The following is a 6,489-nucleotide window of genomic DNA, read 5'->3' as shown; positions in this document are numbered from 1 at the left end:
CCCATATAGCCACCCTGGGCCAGGATCTTGGGGAAATGGATGGGCCATAAGGACTACACTGGCTTGAGAATGAGGAGGCAGATTTTAGTCTCCAAAGATTTCCTACGACAGCACCAAAAGTCATCCAAAGTACACACATATATAAGTGAAAAGACTGCTGTAAAAATATTGGTTCAAGATAAGCCTTTCAGGGACCTGTTCCTGGTAGTTCATTGCCCCTTGGCTGTGTCTTTATAGGAAGTCTTGAGCAGCCATTGGCTCTGCGTCTTAGGGTCATCCCAGCAAGCCACAAAACCTCCCATTGAGAAGAGCCCCCAGCCCCAGTCTGGCCCCAGGGAGGGACTGACCCCACTCTGAGACCTTGGAAAGGAACCTGAACTCTTTCCCTGGTAGCAGTCGGGATGGGGACAGCAGAAAGAGACCTCAAATCCTTGCTGGTCAGATCATCCCAGAGCCTCATCCTTGATTTGTCCCCTCCCAAGCTGGTCAGATCACCATCCAGGTGCTGCTGCCCATCCCACCTCCACGTTGTCACCCCCTGCCCAGCCACCACAGGCTCTCACCCACTCCTTGGAAGAGCACGAAAGGCAAGACTCCCAGCAGCAGGAGCAGGGACTTGTCCATGTCAGCCTGGGATGGCGGGAAGATGCAGAGGCGGCTGCAGAGGGGAGCAGGGTGCCCAGGAAGGGTGCGGACAGACTGCTCTTGTGTGCAGATGATGGAAGCCGAAGAATCTGGACTGAGCTGCTCCTGGGCTGTGGGCAGAAGCTTCCTTTTACACACCTGCCAGTGGGTGTTTCACAGCCACGCAGGCTCAGGAAACGTTCCCACAGAACCAGCCCCTTGGACACTTCCGAGGATAAATGTCCCAGGTGTCCCTCCTGATCCTTTGAGGTTGCCTTCTGATCAGTGTGGGACATGACGCCTGACCAGATCTCGGGGCCCCTCAACAGTTTCTGACTCTTTACTCTCTGGACATCCCACTGCCCCAGGCCCAAGACCAAGAGCTTGTCATGTGAGCCAGGCTTTGCTAAGATAGCCATTTCCTCTGGGTCCAAAGTCCCCATGACCACCTCCCCTCCAGTCCCACAGCCCAAGCCAGTACCCAACCTGGGCTGACACCAGCCTCAGGCCTCAGGATGCACTCATTGTAGGTGCAGCCTGTGCTGTTTGCATTCCCTTTCCCCTCCCTGTATTGGAGCTCATAATTGAGACCTCAGTGGGCCTCTCAATACTGAATCAGTGTTGCCAATGCTGGGGGTAGTCATAATAGCAAACACTTACTTAGTATTTTCTATAAACCAGTATCTACATCTACTGCTACCATACATATCTAAATTAGGATATATCTTCAGCCTATCACAAATATATTAAATATACAGCAAATACTTCCAAAACAAAGAAGGAATAAAAGCACTATAGAGGACTAGTTTATTTTACAAAATATAAATCAATTCCTGCTATATTAATCTTATTTCTCTGACTACAATGGAAGCAGATAATTTTTTTTATTTAAAATTTCGTTGTTGTTGCTCAAAGAAATACCTATGTCCCAATACCTCTGAAAGTACAATCCTGTAGTATCCTGAGTTTATTAATCATGTATAATAAAAATAGCCAATTCCCCAACCAGAGTGTTCATGCTTGGAGATCCAGCCAAAGGAAGGAGAAAGTTCATGGAGTTCATGGGGTTCATGGATCTCAATGTGCAGGTTGGGCGCCAGAGAAAACATTCCAGGTCACAGTGGCAGTCTCCCTTTCCCCTCTCTCCTTCTCCGTCTAGACAACCCTTTCATGGCAGAGATCTTGACAGTTACGTTCACCATTAGCCAGAAGCACTCCGCACAATGCATGGTACAGAGCAGGCGTTCAGTAATATTTCTGACTAAACAAGAATAAGATGACAAGTAAATGAATGCATGAGGGTCTGCCAGCCCAGAAAGCAGCTACGGGAGGAAAAGGGCCAAGAAACCCCACGCACCCACAGACTGAGAGTCCAGCTGTCTCCTACACTGTGAGAGGAGGGCTGTGATGCGTGAGAACTCCCCTTCACCACCTTCAGAAGACAAAAATGATTCAGAGTAGATTCTGCAGGAGTGTGGGGTGCATGGATGAATGATGTCATTGTTACCCAGTCCCCACACTGAGGAACTGTGCTGAGGGACCCAGGGTCCTCTGTATGCTCAGCAGGTCACTCTAACATGATAGTGGAATTCCAGAGATGCACACGGTTCCGCAAGTCCCACATGCCCCCGTCATCACTATGCAAGAACAGAGGGTGTGGAAGGAGTAGAGAATGGAGGAAACAGGATATACACAAGTTATTGGAGCTGCCAAGGAACAGAATTCTTCTTTCATAACATTGTTGTACTGAAGATACTCTGTTCTGTGCAAGCTTGAAGGTTGTATTGATAATAATAGTGCATAGTACACAATGCATGTGATATTGTAAAGGGCCACGTTATCACTGGGGAACCTGGGAAAAGAGTGAAAAGCAGGAAATAATGATCTGGTCAAATCTTCTCATGGAAATTTATGCTCCTCAAACATCCCGATGGTGTTTCCTAAGGGAAGGATAGTGGTGGTCATCATTAAAAAGTCTCCAAATTATACATGCTGTAGAGGGTGTGGAGAAAAGGAAACCCTTCTACACGGTTGTTGGAGATGTAAATTGGTGCTGCAATAATGGAATACAGTCTGGAGGTTCCTTAAAAAAATTAAAAATAGACTTCCTATATGATCCAGCAGTCTTACTCCTGGGCATATATCCAGAGAAAACTCTAATTTGAAAATATACATACACCCCAGTGTTCATATCAGCACTATTTACGATAGCCAAGACGTGGCAGCAACCTAAATGTCCATCAACAGGTGAATGGATAAAGATGTGGTATATATACTGGGTTGGCCAAAAAGTTCATTTGGGTTTTTCCGTAACATCTTACAGATATATATACACAATGGAAAGTTACTCAGCCATAAAAAGAGAATGAAATAATGTCATTTTCAACAACATGGATGAACCTAGAGATTATCATGCCAAGTGAAGTAAGTCAGAAAGAGAAAGACAAATACCATATGACATTGCTTGTATGTGGAATCTAAAATATGACACAAATGAACTTATTTACAAAACAAAAATAGACTCAGACTTAGAAAACAAACTTATGCTTAACAAAGGGGAAAAGGGGTGGGGGGGATAAATTAGGAGTTTTGGAGTAGTGGATGCAAACTACTATATATGAAATAAATAAACAACAAGGTCCTACTGTGTAGCACAGGGAACTATATTCAATATCCTGTAATAACCTATAATGGAAAAAATATGAAAAAGAATAGATATATAACTGAATCACTATGCTGTACACCAGAAACTAACGCAACACTGTAAATCAGCTATACTTAAAAAAAATAATAATGATTTAGGGGATGTGGGCCCACTGGAAAATGTCTGTGACAGCTATCCAATTATGCTAAAATAAAATGGAGATATTATATGACTAAAATAGCTCCACTTGTATATCTGAACCTCACATAAATCATTGAGAAACACTGTGAGTTCAATCTATACCAGAAAAGGCCATGACCACCTCAGAGAAGAATATGCTGCCCCACATTCCCGGCTGGGCTTCCTTCAGCCACTCTTCCCCATAAAGTTTCTTAAACAGCGCTCCATAATGTGTCTACATCAGGTTGCACTGGAAGACAATGGTCATTTTAAATGGTGGCGTTATGCTGGATGATACATCACATCCCTGAATGATGTACTGTGGAAATTTTCTCGTTTTTCAGGAAAGGAGGCTTCAGAGGTTGATCAGGAATTGAGAGCTTGATAAAAGTCATATATTAAATTTATTCTGAGCCCATGAGACTTCCAAAGTTGGAACAGATATAATAGTCACTTCTAATTCATGACTTTATTCCAAGCTTGCTTACTAAATTATCCCTTTCACTCCCCAGGGCTTCAGTCTAGGGAATAAATTATATGGTCAGTCTACTTAGAGGTCATCAGGCACAATGTCTCCCAGTGCAGGAGTCTTCGCCTGGGCAGCAGCCAGACAGGGGGCGCCTAGAACCACCACAAGCTTCCAGGCCCACGCCAATCCCTATCAGATCTTTCAGTAATGTGTCTAGGCAGAAACCCAACCCGGAAGTGCCCTGGCCAGAGCACAGACTCAGAAATCAGATGAATCTGGGTTTGAAGACTCGTTCCAACATCTACTGGCTATGAGACTCTGACAAGTCCTTAATCTACAGCCCTCAATTTCCCCATCAAGGAAGTAGGGAATATAATAGCAGCACTTAAGTCGTTAGGTTATAGGTTCAATTCTTTACATTCATTTTCTTTTCAACTACTAACTAGAGAATACAGTTAAGAAAAGTTTAATTAAAAATTGGGACTAAGTATTTTCACAGGTTTATATTTAGTGACCTCTATTCTCTGCCTGTATGATTGGTCCAATTATCAGTCCTAACTTCACCCCCAAGACACACACACACTGGCAAACCTCCTTCCATATGGTCGTTTGTCTCCCTTCCCCCAACATCACACAAGCAGTGTGGCTATTTTGCCTCATTTCCTGAACTGCCATCTCCCACCATGTCTCCTCTCATTCATGTTCTACCTTGGAAACCTGCTAACCTTGTCCAGACCAATGACCAACTGCAGCAGTCACAAGACAAGGAATGCTGCTTTATGGGTGGATGAACAGGCTGCCCTCGTCACTGGTCCTTCATCATTTCCCAAATCACCACTGGGAACATGCATCTTCTCACAATACGTTCTCCTGTGGATTTTGTGTATTTTTCATCAATTATGCAGAAAGTACACTCTGTTTGAAGAGCCGCTTTACTGGAACATTGACAATAAAACCCACATGTATAAACCACCTGGACCAGCCCCTAAACGTCTCCTGTCTGGCTTGCTCCAAACACCCCACCAGCATAATCCACCACTACCAGCACCACTTTAATCTCCACCGTCAACACTGACCGCCACTAACGCACTCCAGGCATTTTATTATTTTTTTTGTATGAAACTTTTATTGTCCCAAGATCATTTTTTAAGAATTTTTATTGGTGTATAGTTAATTTACAATGTTGTGTTAGTTTCAGGTGTACAGCAAAGTGAATCAGTTTTACATATACATATATCCACTGTTTTTAAGATTCTTTTCCCATATAGGTCATTACAGAGACTCCAGGCATTTTAAACCCATGTTCTTTCACCTGTCAATGCTCAGCCTCCAGGATATTTCCAGTTATGTGTGGGTTTGGGGCATGGAAGAATGGTATATGTAGTGGGGAGGGACATGGATCTAGAGCAGAAAGCACTGGGGAGCTCAAGACTTTGAGTCTTTGTGTCAGTTTCTCTGATGACATCAGTATAAAGTTTCTTCCTGATGTACCAGGGCCAAGCATCAAGAGTACTCCAGAGCACCCCTCCCTTCACTATCTGTTTTGGCATCATTCTTCGCACTCCTAACCGCTCCACAAGCAGAAAGGAAGGACGTGCACTGGGAAACCTCCTAAGGGCAGCTTGATAAATGGACTTGCCACACAGCCTTATTCCCCAGTGCCACACTCCTCACAGCAGGGGGTCAGTGTCAGAGTGTTCTCATCTCGTCACGGGACACAGCTAGTTGAACTTCTCTGCCAAAGCTTGGTCCCTTCAGCCATTTGGGTGGGATTAGGCTATAGCCACAGGGAAGATGGGCCATGGAGCCAGTCTCATACTGCAAAGATCTCACTTCTGAAGGTGATGGACAGGGTGCTGAGGATAAGTGTGGTTCTTTCTGTTCTGGGTGATGAGTGCAACAATGGGCTAGAACATCTCTCACTGTCCAACCCACCTTGCAGGCAGTCAAGGAGATAGGCTGCTTTTATTGCCTTGCCTTCCCGGAAATAGAGACTAAATTCCGGACCTGCAGTTCCTTGTGTGTTCTGACTCCTAGATGCCCAATAAAAAGTTGTCATTCAAAGGAAGCCTTCTACCTTTTATTATCTTTATATAAAATACATACTAAAAAATTTATATATCTCTTTATAATACATATATAAAGAGACAGAGACAGACAGAGAGATAGAGACAGAAAGAGAAATTGCGGGGGGGTGGGTAGGCAATGATTTCCCAGATATGACACCAAAAGCACAAGTGACCAAAGGACATGATCAAAATTAAAAACTTCTGTAATTCAAAGGCACCACTAAGACAGTAAAAAGACCACCCACAAGCCACAAAATGGAAGAAAATGTTTGCAAGTCATATACTTATCTCAAGACTTTTATCTAGAGTATATAAAGAACTCTTATAATTCAACAATAAAAAGATATATAACCCAGTTTTAAAATGGGCAAAGGATCTATACAGACATTTCCCCAATGAAAATATACAAATGGCCAATAAGGTCACAAAAAGATTCTCAACATGATTAGCCATCAGGGAAATCCAAATCAAAACCACAATGAGAGGGCTTCCCTGGTTGCACA

This window comes from Delphinapterus leucas, chromosome 7 (assembly GCF_059928025.1).
Source record: "Delphinapterus leucas isolate spDelLeu-1000000601 "Yukka" chromosome 7, BTC_Dleu_Yukka2, whole genome shotgun sequence".
NCBI lineage: Eukaryota > Metazoa > Chordata > Mammalia > Artiodactyla > Monodontidae > Delphinapterus > Delphinapterus leucas.
This window is presented reverse-complemented; position numbering follows the sequence as displayed.